The following is a 16,020-nucleotide window of genomic DNA, read 5'->3' on the forward strand; positions in this document are numbered from 1 at the left end:
GCATAAAATTTGTAAAAATAATTTTTTAAAAATTTATTCAATATAACAAAATAAGATAATGTATTGATTTTTATTTTATTTTATATTTGGTGAATTTAAAAAAATACAAAATATTATACTTTTTAAGTATATCTAGATTAAGTGTATCTAAAATATATAAATAAATTATTTAAAATATTAAAAAAATTCAATAAAAATTTAAAAAAAATACGAAAAAATAAAAAACTCAATTTTTTATATGAGTTAAACCAAAGAATTCTCTTAAAATGGCATGAACAAAATATCTGCATTATGTTCTTATTTTATATGTATAAAAGCTAAAAAAAAATATGCTATTTTAATCTGATAGGAATAAGTGCAATTTTTCAAATGTGAGAAGAAATTTGTACTAAGTAGAAATCTCAAAGATTGTCAGTGTAATTTATCATAAAATTAAAATTAAAATTTATATTTTATAAATTTAACTATAGACATTGGTGACTTACAAAGCATCTAAGGGTGTGTTTGGGCGGACTGGATAAGAAGGGATTGGAATCCACCGAACTATTAGTCTTGGGATACATTGTCCCTGGACTATTTGGTTGGATTAGATTTGTATCCCATGTTTTTTTTAGTCATGAGATTAGATGTTAGAAAATGACTATTTAGTTGGATAGGATATGAATCCGACGTTTGTTTGGGATACTATGGAGAAAGATAAATGTTCAAATGACTATTTTACCATTTTCAATTATTTACTAAGTAATAGTAATATTAAACATATTTTTAATATTTTAATTATTTTTAACTAGATTAAATAAAAATTTATTTTTATTTTATTTTTTACACAATTAAATAAATTTATTTTTAAAAAATTAAATAAATTAAATAAATAAAATATCAATAATTTTTAATTAAAATTTTAAATAAATTTATTTTCAAAAATAATAATAATTAAACACTGAAATTAAATAAAACATCTATTAAAATTTAAATAATGAAATTAAATAAAATATATGAAAAAAAAATTAAAATAAAACATCAATAAAAATTAAATAAAATTATTTTATTTTTAAATTGAGATATTTAAATTTTATTAAATTTTATTAAATATAATACATAATTAAATAGTAGATGATCAAAATAGTCATTTCATCACTTAATCTCATATCCCTTATCTCTCCATTTGTGTCCCACCCATCATGGGACACAATAATCTGATAGATTAGAATTAATAATTCAATGTCAAAATTTTAAACCAAATAATAAACTATTAATCTAAATAGATTAATAGTGCAATCTCACCTCTCAACCCCTCTAAATAAATACAACCTAAGGGCATGTTTAGGATTGAAGTGACCCCACATATCTCTTGTTTGTTTGGTTGGTTTATGGGTTCGTCGATTGTCAATTCACAGGGAATGTTAGTCGTATAGTGTGGTTGGATTGGGATGCCTTCAATACAGGTGGTATTAAAAAACCAATCCCACTTGTGGTGTTTGGGAACTTAGCCTGTGTTTGGTTATGTTTTGTAAATGTGATTTGAGAGTATGAGTTTTATTTTGAGTTTGTGTGTTGTAGAATTATGATTTGAGTATAGAAAATTTGTTTGGTAAAGAGTTTTGAAAATAGTTTTGGAAAAGAGGTTTGATTTGAGTGGGGAATTGTTGATGTGACATTTGATATGTGATACAAAAATTTACAGCTCATAACTAAACATACAACTCAAAATTATTTTAAAACACATAAAAAATTTTAAAAAATTCAGAAAATATTTTTCCCGAGTATGTAAATCAATTGCCAAAAAAAAAAAAAAAAAATTTGGAATTCAGAGGACATCCGGGTGGACGTCCCCAAGGACATCTGGGTGGACATCCGGGTGGTCTTCCGGGTGGACTTCCTCAGGCAAAATTTTGACAAAAAACGCGGCCTGTGCATCAGAGTTCTCTGCAGAGAGTGTGGAAAATTGATTTCAAAACCATAACCAAACAAAGTACTCAAACACACGTGTAGAAAATTGATTACAAATCACAACCAAACAGAGCCTTAGTTTTTAGGGGTTTTTTTTTGTTTTTTTTTATTACAAGACAAATATTTTATAAAATCAAAAAAAATAAATCCAAATAAAATATCACATTAAATTCCATAATCATTTCACTTTTTCTTTCACAAACATCACATCCAACTACAAAAAAACTCAACTACCTTCTCAAATACAAAAAAAAATTTCTCCAATAATATCATATAACTAAAAAAACCTACATAAAAATCCATTTCCCAAACACCCACAGTGTTGAAGGCATTTTTTATTTTTATTTTTTATTTTTTTAATTTTTTAATTATAGTGTGTTTGTTAATTTTTTGTTTTGTCTTTTCACTAATCATTTTTAACACCATCATCAAAATAAATACATTTTTACGTCATTTTCTTATTAATAATTCTTACATTAACAATTTCTTCATTAATCATCTCTTCAATAACATTTCCACTCAACCTAATCTGGCAAACCAACGTAACCTAATAACTTTGCTAAAGTAGCATTCAGTTTGCTTGGCTAGAGTTTTTTAAAAACACTTTTCAGAAAATTTTACTTTCTTATTTTTCGTATTTTTTTTGTTTTTATTGAATTTTTTTAATATTGTAAATAATTTTTTTTTAATTTTTAGACATACTTAACATAAATATACTTAAAAAGTAAAAAAATTGCAAAAAAAATAAAAAACTTTTAAAATTCACTAAATGCCAAAATACAAAAAAAAGAAGAGAATTTAGTACTTTTTTTATTTTTATGTATTTATTAATTTTTTAAAATATTTTTTTACAAATTTTTTACTTTTAAATACGTCTAAGTAAGGTACACCTAAAAAAGTAAAAAAAAATATTTAAAATTTTAAAAATATTCACTAAAAACAAAATATATAAAAATTAAAAAACTCAATTTTTAAAAAAATTTAATCTAAAAAACTCAAACCAAATGGTTTGTAACGAGAGATCACTGTTATATATACCGTCAGACTACAGCTTCAGGCTTCATTACAATAGTGGCTACAGAGAAATTATAAGCAAAAACACAAACCAAAAATGAGAAAAGCACAACTGGTTTTTGTCCCATCTCCAGGCATCGGCCACCTTATATCGACAATTGAGATGTCAAAGCTCCTCGTCGGCCCAGATGACCGCCTCTCCATCACCGTCCTGATTATGAAGTTTTCCTTCGAAAACAAGACCCAATCACTCTCCAACCACGCCTCCGATCGTATACGAATCGTCGAACTCTCTCATGACACCCCCTCCGCAGCCAATCCCAATTCCAAACCCGGCTCTTTCTTCCCCAACTTGATCAAAATTCACAAGCCTCACATCAGAGACGTTGTCTCCAACATTGTCTCTAAATCTGAGTCAGAGTCAGAGTCCACTCCTCGACTCGCGGGGTTGGTGATTGACATGTTCTGCACGCCCATCATTGACATAGCAAACGAGTTCGGCATCTCGACCTACGTCTTCTTCACGTCCAACGCAGGCTTGCTTGGGCTTATGTTCCATGTCTAGACCCTCCACGACCACCACAACAAAGACGTTACTGAGTTCAAAGACTCGGACGCTAAGTTTACCGTTCCGGCTTTTGCCTACCCAATCCCCGTAAAGATCTTCCCTTACGTTTTCTTGGACAAGGAAGGCGGCTGGTCCACTACGATCCTCAATATCGCTAGGTGGTGCAAAGAAACCAAAGGTATTATGGTCAACACATTCACTGAACTTGATTTCCATGCTCTTAATGTAATAACCCTCACACTATCCTAACCATACTCATATGCATTCATATAATTTTTGTCTTGTTAAGCTTGCATTTCAAGTCTTGTCCTTGTTCGCTTAAGTGTTACAGCATGCTTTGTACCTTGCTCTGTGTGGGTTTAGCCGAGGTCACCCTGAGCCTAGGTCAGTTTTGAACCTCTTACATCTAAGACCATTTTGGAATTTACTTTGGTTGACTCCACCTTCGCTCTGACATGTTGGCCGAGATGTCACTATCTAGGCCGAGGTGTTCATCACCGAGGCCGAGATGTGTATTATCTAGGCCGAGATGTTACCCTTGAACCCAAGTAACCTTACTCCTGGATTGGTACGACCTAGGCCAAGGTGTGGCACAGCTAGGCCAAGTGTTGTCCTTTCTAGCCGATGTCCTTGTCCCTTGCTTGCCGAAGTCTTGTTGTTAGCCGATGTCGTTACTTGTCAGAGTGTTCTTGCCGCCTAGCTTGTTGAGTACACTTTGTCATAGTCTTGTCTTTTCACTCAGTCACTTTTGGAGTAGAACCAACCAGCCGCTGCCACGTACCCCTGCAGAGGGTTAAGTCAGCCGACAGACCCAGAAAATATACATTTTCGTGTTATATCTTTGCCTTGTAGTGAGAGAGAAGCTCTAGGAAGAAGAAGAAGTTTTAGAGTGAGAGAGTAGGCTTTCAAGCTTGATTCCTAGAGATCAAACCGTTAGATTCGTGTATTGAGGTTAGATTCTTGATTCACTCTTGTTGTTCTTATTGATCATCTAGCTGCATTGCACGATCGAACCTGTTCTGCACGTCATGCATTGATTTAAAGTTGGTTTTAGAAAGAGAAAATAGTATTCACGTGTTTTTGAAGAAAAAGTCTTGTTTGATCCGAAAGTTTGCATTAAGATTCATGTTTTTGTATTTGTCCTCACAAGATCCTTGAATATGGGTACCCAGGTCCATGTTTTTGAATTCATAACATGAAATCTCAAATTTTGTAATAGCAAATTATGATCTTTGCATTCATCTTCCTTATGTCCATGTTCTTCATGTTCGTCATGTTCTTCAAGAGAGGGAAACCCAGATTTTTCCGACTTCATTTCCTTGAATGTGGCCATCGAGGCCACACCTCGGCAAGGAGGTGTGGGACCTCGGCCTAGACCTGGTAGTTGACCAACATGTTTTCCAGAGATAAGAAACTGTGTTTTGTTTTGATTTGACTTAGTTTTTAAGGAATGCCGAGATCATCTGCATGCATGTGAAACTTGTTTGAAAGTGCATTCAACAGACTTTGTCATGTGTTTGTAGGACTTGGACTTGCCCTGACCCCGACGTTTGAAGAATTAAGTGAGTGGTATTTTTAATAAAGCTATGTTATAATGCTTTGATAAAAGTCTTGTTTTGCTTTGTTTTAAAAAGTATTTGTAAGCATGAATGGTTATTTTTAGCTGGAAAATATGTACTATCTTGTTTTGATGACATTCTTGGAAAGTCCTTACGTGCTGGAGGACTCTAAGCATTTGCAGCACAAAGTTTGAAAGTCCTTACGTGCTGGAGGACTCTAAGCATTTGTAGCACAAAGTTTGAAAGTCCTTATGTGCTGAAGGACTCTAAGCATTTGCAGCACAAAGTTTGGAAGTCCGTACGTGCTAGGGGACTCTAAGCAATTGTAGCACAAGTCCTTAGTGCCAGGGGACTATAATGCAACTGCACCATTGAATTGAGATATCTCCCTTGTCTTGCCTTGTTTGCCACTGACGGTTTACCGCGTGGGTTTGTTTGCCGAGATGTCATCACTTGTATTATAATGATGCTAATAAGCATCCTTTGAAACTTGACAGATTTGCTAGATGGACTTGGTTTATCCCTTGACTTGCACTAATTATGTTATGTATCATTTGATAAAGATCTTGAATACTAGTCATGCAAACCCCTTTATTATTTATACCATTCACTGAGTATCCAAGCTCACCCTCTCTATATATATGTAGGTGATGAGCAGGAAGGCGGTGACGCCTAGGTGTGATTCGCGAGCTTGTTTTGGGTTTTTGTTATGTCGGCTTGACTTGTATTCACGTCGGCAGTCTTGAAAATTATGCTTCTCGGCTTGTAATACTTGTAATCTGCACATGTCGGCTTGAGAAGCCTTTTGATCAAGATGTAATATGTATTTTTGTACTTCGTTTTATTTGTATTCAAGTTGTAAAGTTATGTAAAGTTGTATGCCATTCCATTTGACTTATGTACAGCTCTTATGGACCACTTGTATTGTAAATTATTGCTTCCGCGCTTGTGAGCCCCATATATTTATACTCTGATTATGTGCGAATTGTGAAAGTTGGCCTTCGGTAATCTCGGATTACTGGCCATCACGGCACCATTCTACTAGGGGCGGAATGGGTTCGTGACAGATTGGTATCAGAGTACAAGTTTCTTATAGTGCGTTATTCACACACTTGAGTCCTAAAGAGCATAGGATTTCCCTTAGAAAAATGTTAGGGTCGCATCATATTGCTTGCTATTGGACAAGGTGTACATCTTCTCGAGATGACCATTTGTTATTTGCATACATGATTCTTGGTCCAGTTTGTTTTAAAGTTGCATTTTGCATACTCATAGCATCATGAGGAGAGGTAGACCACCAGTTGGCCGAGATCAATCAGAGGATAGACTGGACAGACTAGAAAGACTGGTTGAAGGTTTACCCCGTGAGTTGAGGCAAATGAGGCAACAGAACGCTAGTGCTACATCTACCCAGGCCGAACAGACGGATGGCCGACATGCAGTTCCATCTCCTTCAGTGCCCCAAGTGCCTCCACAGCCAGCCTTGTATGGGGAAGGAACGATGACTTTGATTAAAGAGTTCAAGAAAATGAACCCACCGAGATTCTCAGGGGGTATAGAGCCAATGAAGGCCGAGGCGTGGGTTTTGGAAATAGAGAAGCTGTTTGAGATCTTTCCCAGCACCGACACTCAGAAGGTGACATTGACAGCATTCACATTAGACGACGACGCTCGAAGGTGGTGGATGATGATTCGGGAAGCTAACCCTGGTTTAACTTGGGCCAAATTTTTGGAACTGTTTTACAACAAGCATTTTCCCCTTAGCGTTCGAGATCGCAAGACCACAGAGTTCCTGGCTCTGACACAAGGCAACAGGACAGTGGCAGAATACGACCGTGCTTTCACCGAATTGGCGAGATACGCGCCTCATATGGCCAGTGATGAATATAGGAAAGCCAGGAAGTTTGAAAAGTGGACTGTGTGGACCGATACAGGATCGAGTCAACATGCTCAATACGCCGACGTATGCCGAGGTGTTAGACAAGGCCATTCTGGCGGAAGCTAACTTAAACCGATATCAAAATTCAGGAGAGAGCCAGAGGAAGAGACAGAACTATGAAAGTCGTCGAATGCCGTTTAATGCTAAGAAGAAGGCGAACGTGGGCAGTTTTAGCAACTCAAATCGGGATGGTAATACTAAGCCGGCGTGTGCGAGTTGTGGAAAGCCGCATCTCGGGGTTTTTCATTGGGCGATAGGAGCCTGCTTTGAATGTGGTGAGATAGGCCACTGCGTGAAAGACTGTCCGAAGGCAAGGGCTGATGATGGTAAGAAAAATGGGAGCACCTCAGGCTCTGCACACGGAAGCAACGTCGAAAGGACACAGATGAGACAGGGCAGAGTTTTTGCTCTAGTGCCAGGAGACACCCAGAATGCTGAAACGGTAGTGTCAGGTACACTCTCAATTTGCTCTCAAGTTGCATACATCTTGATTGATTCGGGCTCTACACATTCATTTGTATCTGTTAAATTTGCCTAGAAGTTGAACAGACCGCTAGAACCCCTTGATTATGTGCTATCTGTATTTACTCCATCTGGGGGAACTATAATTGTTGCATCCATATATAGGGCGTGTGTTGTGGTGATTGAGAGTGTAGAATTATTAGTTGATTTGATGCCATTAAGCATGAGTCACTTCGATGTCATATTGGGAATCGATTGGTTAGTAGCGAATCATGCATCCATTAATTGTGTTACTAAGAGCGTCACATTGAAGACCCCAAACCAAGCCGAGGTCTTTTCCCAGGGTAAGGGAGTAGTACCCCCACCTTACTTAATCTCATCCATGAAAGCCTATAAGTTGATCCAAAAAGGGTGTCAGGGTTATTTGTGCAGTATACTAAGGGTGTGTTTGGTAACGTTTACGTTTTCAGTTTATATTTACAAAAATTTTATAAACTGGTTTTTGTTTATTTTTAAAAAAACATAAACTACAAACGCGTTTGGTAATTGACAAAATATTTTTAAAAAATTTAAAATATAAAAAAGAGTGAGAAATGGCAAGTGGCGGCGGAAGACGGTGGTGGAAAGTGGTGACGGTGGGTGGTGGGCAGCTGGTGGTGGTGGGTAGTGGCGGGTGGGTGTGGTGGTGGTGGTGGTTAGTGGTGGTGGCAGGTGGGTGGCGAATGGCGGGTGGTGGGGGGTGGTAGCGAGCGGGTGGTACTGGTGGGTGGGTGACGGTGGCGGGTGGTGGGTGGTAGCGAGTGGGTGGTGGTGGTGGTGACGAGTGGTTGGTGGTGGTGGCAAGTGAGTGGCGGATAGCGGGTGGGTGGTGGTGGCTAGTAGATGGCGGGTGGTGGTAGTGGGTGGGTGGGTGGGTGACGGTGGCGGGTAGTGGGTGGTAGCGAATGGGTGGTGATGGTGGTAGTGGCGGGTGGTGGTGGCGGGTGGTGGTGGCAGGTAGGTGGCGGATGGCGAGTGGGTGGTGGTGGGTGGGTGATGGTGGCGAGTGGTGGGTGGTAGCAAGTAGGTGGTGGTGGTGGCAGGTGGGTGGCGGATGGCAAGTGGTGGCGAGTGGGTGGGTGGGTGACGGTGGCAGGTGGTAGGTGGTAGGTGGTAGCGAGTGGGTGGTTGTGGCGGTGGTAGTGGCAGGTGGTGGGTAGTGGTGGCAAGTGGATGGCGGGTGGTGGTGGTGGCGTCGGCAGTGAGGGGTGGGTGGTGATGGCGAGTGGGTGGTAGGTGGGTGGTGGTGGCGGGTGGTGGCTGGTGGGTGGTGAGTGGTGGTGCCAGGTGGTGGTGGGGGTGGGTGGTGGTGTCGGAAGACGGTGGTGGAAAATGGTGGCGGGTGGTGGCTAGTGTTGGGTGATTAAAAAAAAAAAAAACTCAAAACTCAAAACGGAAACACATTTTTTGTGTTTTCATTTTTTGGCCAAATTTATAAACTGAGACCACTGATTTATAAATCAAAAATTTTACCAAACAAGTTTTTATTTGAATTTTTTAAATTTTTGTAAATATAAACAAAAAACTGAAAACATAAGTGTTACCAAACGGCACCTAAGTGATTTGAATGGAAGTGTTGAGTTAGCCGACATACCAGTTATTAAGGAATTCCCCGACGTCTTTCCAAATGAGTTTCCTGGCCACTTAGTCGATAGAGAAATAGAGTTTACCGTGGACATCATGTCGGGAACGCAACCTATCTTCAAAGCACCATATAGGATGGCCCCAACTGAACTTAGGGAACTGAAACTGCAATTACAAGAATTGTTGGATAAGGGATTCATTAGGCCGAGCACTTCACCATGGGGAGCACCTATTCTATTTGTTAAGAAAAAGGATGGCACACTTCGCTTTTGCATTGATTACATGGAACTTAATAAGGTAACCATTAAGAACAAGTACCCATTGCCTAGGATTGATGATTTGCTTGATCAACTACAAGAAGCACGAGTCTTTTCCAAGATTGACCTTAGGTCGGGCTACCACCAGCTGAAAGTTAAAGCCGAGGACATTGAGAAGACTGCTTTTCGAACAAGGTATGGCCACTACGAATTTTGGTAATGCCTTTCGGAGTGACCAATGCTCCTGCAGCATTCATGGACTTGATGAACAGAGTCTTTAAGCCGTATCTAGATGAGTTCGTAGTCGTTTTTATTGACGACATATTGATCTATTCCAAGAGTACAATTGAGCACGAGAATCATCTGAGACTTGCCCTGCAAATCTTGAGAGACAAGAAGCTGTACGCCAAGTCGAGTAAGTGTGAGTTTTGGCTTTTCAGTATTTCATTTTTAGGGCATGTGATTAATGAAGAGGGTATATCAGTTGATCCCAGTAAGATTGAAGCCATTGTGAATTGGCAGACGCCGACCAACGTGTTCGAGGTTTGTAGTTTTCTAGGCTTGGCAGGTTATTACAGAAAGTTTGTGAAGGACTTCTCAAGGATTGCAGTACCATTGACACAACTAACTAAGAAGGGAACAACATATGAATGGACTGATGATAGAGAATCAGCCTTCTAAGAGTTAAAGACGAGGTTAGTTACGGCACCAGTTCTTGTACTCCTATCAGGTAATGAGGAATTTCAGATTTTCAGTGATGCTTCACATAAAGGTTTGGGTTGTGTATTGATGCAAGGGGGCAAAGTCATAGCATATGCATCTCGTCAGTTGAAACTTCATGAAAGGAACTATCCAACCCATGATCTAGAGCTAGCAGCCGTGGTGTTTGCCTTGAAGATTTGGCGTCACTACTTGTATGGAGCCTCTTGCCAAGTTTTTACAGATCACAAGAGCTTGAAGTACTTGTTCACTCAAAAGGCACTAAATTTGAGGCAGAGAAGATGGCTTGAATTATTGAAGGATTACGACATGCAGATTCAGTATCACCTAGGTAAAGCAAACTCGGTAGTCGACGCATTGAGTAGAAAGTCAGTGGGAAGTTTGGCATGCCTAGCCATGATTTCAGTGGAGCCGACTACTATTGGGGAAGTAAAGGCAAGGCAAATGGAAGATGAATTCCTGAAGAAGGTAGCCGACGAGATTATCACCAGGCCGAGGTCAGGTTACACCCTTGAGGATGGAGTGCTTAAGTTTGAAGGAAGATTGTGCGTGGCCGACGTCCCAGAGTTGAAAGGAAAGATTTTGCAAGACTCTCATGGATCCAGATTTGCAGTTCATCCAGGGAACACCAAGATGTATCAAGATGTAAAACAGACTTTTTGGTGGTCGAATATGAAAAGAGAGATAGCCGAGTTCGTGTCCCAGTGTTCGTATTGTCAACAAGTGAAAGCAGAACATCAGAGGCCAGCAGGACTTCTCCAACCTTTGCTGATTCTTGAGTCGAAATAGGAAGACATCTCCATGGACTTTGTGATTGGTTTGCCGAAAACACAGAAAGGAATGGATTCGATCTGGGTTATAATCGACAGATTAACTAAGTCAGCACACTTCTTGCCAGTTAAGACTTCGTTTAATGCTGATCGACTTGCTGTGTTGTATATAAATGAGATCGTTAGACTTCATGGTGTGCCGATGTCCATTGTGTCAGACCGAGATCCAAAGTTTGTTTCTAGATTTTGGCAGAGTTTACAAAGGGCTTTGGGGACCGAATTGAGGTTTAGTACAGCTTTTCATCCCCAGACCGATGGCCAAACAGAGAGAACAATTCAAATACTTGAAGATATGCTTAGACTATGTGTATTGGACTTCAAAGGAAGCTGGGAAGTGCATTTACCATTAGTAGAATTCGCTTATAACAACAGTTATCAAGCTAGCATTGGCATGGCGTCGTATGAAGCCTTGTATAGAAGGAAGTGCAGATCGCCGATATGTTGGACCGAGGTAGGAGATAAAGCTTTGATTGGCCCTGATCTAGTACAAAGGACAACCGACAAGATCAAGCTTATCCAACAGAGAATCAGGACTGCTCAGAGTCGACGAAAGAGTTACGCTGACTAGAGAAGGAAGGAGTTAGAGTTTGAAGTTGGGGATCATGTATTTCTGAAGATCTCGCCGATGAAAGGAGTTTCAAGATTTGGGAAGAAGGGTAAATTGGCACCCCGTTACATTGGGCCATTTGAAATTCTTGAGAAAGTTAACCCGATTGCCTACAGACTTGCTTTACCACCGAGATTAAGTCAAGTTCATAATGTGTTTTATATCTCGATGTTGAGGAAGTATATACGGGATCCACTGCACGTGATTGATCATTTTGGGATTGTGGTTGATGAAGACTTAAGCTATAAAGAGAAGCCGATGCGTATTATCGATAGACAAGTGAGGCAATTGAGAAATAAGGCAATACCGATGGTGAAAATTGAATGGAAAGAGCATTACGGCAGGGATGCTACATGGGAAATGTAAGAAGAAATGAAAGTCCGATATCCAGAATTATTCTCGAATGAAGGTAACTCAAGTTTGGGGACCAAACTTCTTTAAGGGGGGTAGGATGTAATAACCCTCACACTATCCTAACCATACTCATATGTATTCATATGATTTTTGTCTTGTTAAGCTTGCATTTCAAGTCTTGTCCTTGTTCGCTTAAGTGTTACAGCATGATTTGTACCTTGCTCGGTGTGGGTTTAGCCGTGGTCACCTTGAGCCTAGGTCAGTTTTGAACCTCTTACATCTAAGACCATTTTGGAATTTACTTTGGTTGACTCCACCTCCGCTCTGACATGTTGGCCGAGATGTCACTATCTAGGCCGAGGTGTTCATCGCCGAGGCCAAGATGTGTATTATCTAGGCCGAGATATTACCCTTGAACCCAAGTAACCTTACTCCTGGATTGGTACGACCTAGACCAAGGTGTGGCACAGCTAGGCTAAGTGTTGTCCATTCTAGCCGATGTCCTTGTCCCTTGCTTGCCGAAGTCTTGTTGTTAGCCGATGTCGTTACTTGGCGGAGTGTTCTTGCCGCCTAACTTGTTGAGTACACTTTGTCATAGTCTTGTCTTTTCACTCAGTCACTTTTGGAGTAGAACTAACCAGCCACTGCCATGTACCCCTACAGAGGGTTAAGTCAGCCGACAGACCTAGAAAATATACATTTTCGTGTTATATCTTTGCCTTGTAGTGAGAGAGAAGCTCTAGGAAGAAGAAGAAGTTTTAGAGTGAGAGAGTAGGCTTTCAAGCTTGATTCCTAGTGATCAAACCGTTAGATTCGTGTATTGAGGTTAGATTCTTGATTCACTCTTGTTGTTCTTATTGATCATCTAGCTGCATTGCACGATCGAACCTGTTCTGCACATCATGCATTGATTTAAAGTTGGTTTTAGAAAGAGAAAATAGTATTCATGTGTTTTTGAAGAAAAAGTCTTGTTTGATCCGAAAGTTTGCATTAAGATTCATGTTTTTGTGTTTGTCATCACAAGATCCTTGAATATGGGTACCCAGGTCCATGTTTTTGAATTCATAGCATGAAATCTCAGATTTTTTAATAGCAAATTATGATCTTTGCATTTATCTTCCTTACGCCCATGTTCTTCATGTTCTTCAAAAGAGGGAAACCTAGATTTTTCCGACTTCATTTCCTTGAATGTGGCCATCGAGGCCACACCTCGGCAAGGAGGTGTGGGACCTTGGCCTAGACCTGGTAGTTGACCAACATGTTTTCCAGAGATAAGAAACTGTGTTTTGTTTTGATTTGACTTAGTTTTTAAGGAATGCCGAGATCATCTGCATGCATGTGAAACTTGTTTGAAAGTGCATTCAACAGACTTTATCATATGTTTGTAGAACTTGGACTTGCCTTGACCCCGACGTTTTAAGAATTAAGTGAGTGGTATTTTTAATAAAGCTATGTTATAATGCTTTGATAAAAGTCTTGTTTTGCTTTGTTTTGAAAAGTATTTGTAAGCATGAATGGTTATTTTTAGCTGAAAAATATGTACTATCTTGTTTTGATGACATTCTTGGAAAGTCCTTACGTGCTGGAGGACTCTAAGCATTTGCAGCACAAAGTTTGAAAGTCCTTACGTGCTGGAGGACTCTAAGCATTTGCAGCACAAAGTTTGAAAATCCTTACGTGCTGAAGGACTCTAAGCATTTGCAGCACAAAGTTTGGAAGTTCGTATGTGCTAGGGGACTCTAAGCAATTGTAGCACAAGTCCTTAGTGCCAGGGGACTATAATGCAACTGCACCATTGAATTGAGATATCTCCCTTGTCTTGCCTTGTTTGCCACTGACGGTTTACCGTGTGGGTTTGTTTGCCGAGATATCATCACTTGTATTATAATGATGCTAATAAGCATCCTTTGAAACTTGACAGATTTGCTAGATGGACTTGGTTCATCCCTTGACTTGCACTAATTATGTTATGTATTGTTTGATAAAGATCTTGAATACCAGTCATGCTAACCCCTTTATTATTTATACCATTCACTGAGTATCCAAGCTCACCCTCTCTATATATATGTAGGTGATGAGCAGGAAGGCGGTGACGCCTAGGTGTGATTCGTGAGCTTATTTTGGGTTTTTGTTATGTCGGCTTCACTTGTATTCACGTCGGCAATCTTGAAAATTATGCTTCTCAGCTTGTAATACTTGTAATCTGCACATGTCAGCTTGAGAAGCCTTTTGATCAAGATGTAATATGTATTTTTGTACTTCGTTTTATTTGTATTCAAGTTGTAAAGTTATGTAAAGTTGTATGCCATTCCATTTGACTTATGTACAGCTCTTATGGACCACTTGTATTGTAAATTATTGCTTCCGCGCTTGTGAGCCCCATATATTTATACTCTGATTGTGTGCGAATTTTGAAAGTTGGCCTTTGGTAATCTCGGATTACTGGCCATCACGGCACCATTCTACTAGAGGCGGAATGGGGTCGTGACACTTAACTCCCTCAAAGTAGACAAAACCATCCAAAAAATCTACCCTGTGGGACCCGTACTCAACCTAAAAGGGGGAGGAGGCGGTCCAAACGAGGCCCAAAGCAGCCAATCCGAAGCCGACATCATGAGGTGGTTGGACGGCTTGGATCTGGCATCAGTGGTGTTCATCTGCTTTGGGAGCATTGGAGGCTTCGATGGGGACCATGTCAAGGAGATAGCGCGCGCTCTTGAGTGTTGCGGACACCTATTCTTGTTACGTCAGCCTCCGGCGAAAGGAAAGGTTGGTCTTCCGAGTGAGTACGAAAATCTGACGGATATCCTGTTAGAAGGGTTCTTGGAAACAATAGCGGGGATTGGGAAAGTGATCGGGTGGGCCCCGCAGGTGGCGGTGCTGTCCCATCGGGCAGTGGGAGGGTTTGTGTCTCACTGTGAATGGAATTCGATTTTGGAGAGTTTGTGGTACGGTGTGCCAGTGGCGACGTGGCCAATGTATTAAGAGCAGCAACTGAATGCATTCCAGATGGTTAAAGGGTTGGGAATGGCGTTGGAGATAAAGATGGATTACATGAATGAATTTGGGATGGAGACGTTTCTAGTGACGGTGGAGGAGATAAGTAGTGGGATAAGGTAGTTGATGGCACCAAAGATCCTCTAGAGTATTTTTTTCCTAAAATTTCCTAGAGTGGTGTATTGTGTGGTTGAGATTTAATGTTAAAAAATTGATGTGACTTGTAATTAAATCTCAACCACACAATGCACCACTCTAGGAAACTTTAGAAAAAAAAACTCTAGAGGATCCTTGCTCAGTTGATGGACGGTAGTAATGAAATTAGGGAGAAAGTGAAACAGATGAGCAAGAAGAGCCGGGTCGCCGTGATGGAGGGTGGCTCATCCTACAATTCCCTCGGATGCTTTATTGAAAACGTCATGAAAGACTTTGATTAGAATAAGATGATGAAAAATGAGTGAATCAAAATAAAATAGAGTAAAATAATTTCTGATTTTGTTTTGTACCAACGTGATAGAAATTGCAGGTAGGCTTCTTCTGTGTGATGCTTGAAGCCCAGATGTTTACAATGTGGCTGTTTATTTTAGGTTTCTTAATTTTATTTAATAAGTAATTTTCTTATAATTTTTAAATTTAAATACTAGTCTTGTGGGCTCCTGTATAAAAGTTTGACAAAAGTTCTACTCCCCCTGTACCAAAATAATGGTCCCTTTTGGGGAATCTAACTTTTTTTGGTAGTACAATTATTGCATTTGAAAAAAGTTGATTTTCTAAAATTACCCTTTTGATAATACATTTTTTGAGAATATAAATGTCATAATTGTACTTTTTATATTGTTTATTAATTTAAAAGAAGGGCAAAATAAGAAATTTATATTATTTTTGTACTTGATTTTTGAAGAGAGACTAATATTTTGGGACAATAAAAAAATGAATAAGGAACTAATATTTTGGGACGGAGGGAGTAATAAATTGAAGCTGGTGTTACCATCAATTATTGATGAAACTCAAACTACTTTTTTAGAAGAGAGAAATATCCTGGATGGGGTGTTCATTGCTAATGAAGTGGTGGATGGATAGAAAAAGACCAAGAAACAATGACTGATTTTAAAGTTGGATTTTGAGAAAGCTTTTGATTCT

At 39.3% G+C, this 16,020-nt stretch overlaps 1 pseudogene across 1 annotated transcript; it reads left to right on the forward strand.

The window, feature by feature from the left end:
- Positions 1-3,036: 3,036 nt before the first annotated feature.
- On the forward strand, positions 3,037-15,518 carry LOC114260353 (UDP-glycosyltransferase 71A16-like; annotated as a pseudogene). The gene is made up of 4 exons (XR_014335847.1): positions 3,037-3,757; positions 7,721-7,730; positions 14,390-14,999; positions 15,167-15,518. The product of XR_014335847.1 is annotated as a UDP-glycosyltransferase 71A16-like (transcript).
- The last annotated feature ends 502 nt before the right edge of the window (positions 15,519-16,020 follow it).

This window comes from Camellia sinensis, chromosome 7 (genome assembly GCF_055761805.1).
Source record: "Camellia sinensis isolate YWXY chromosome 7, ASM5576180v1, whole genome shotgun sequence".
NCBI classification, from domain to species: Eukaryota; Viridiplantae; Streptophyta; class Magnoliopsida; order Ericales; family Theaceae; genus Camellia; species Camellia sinensis.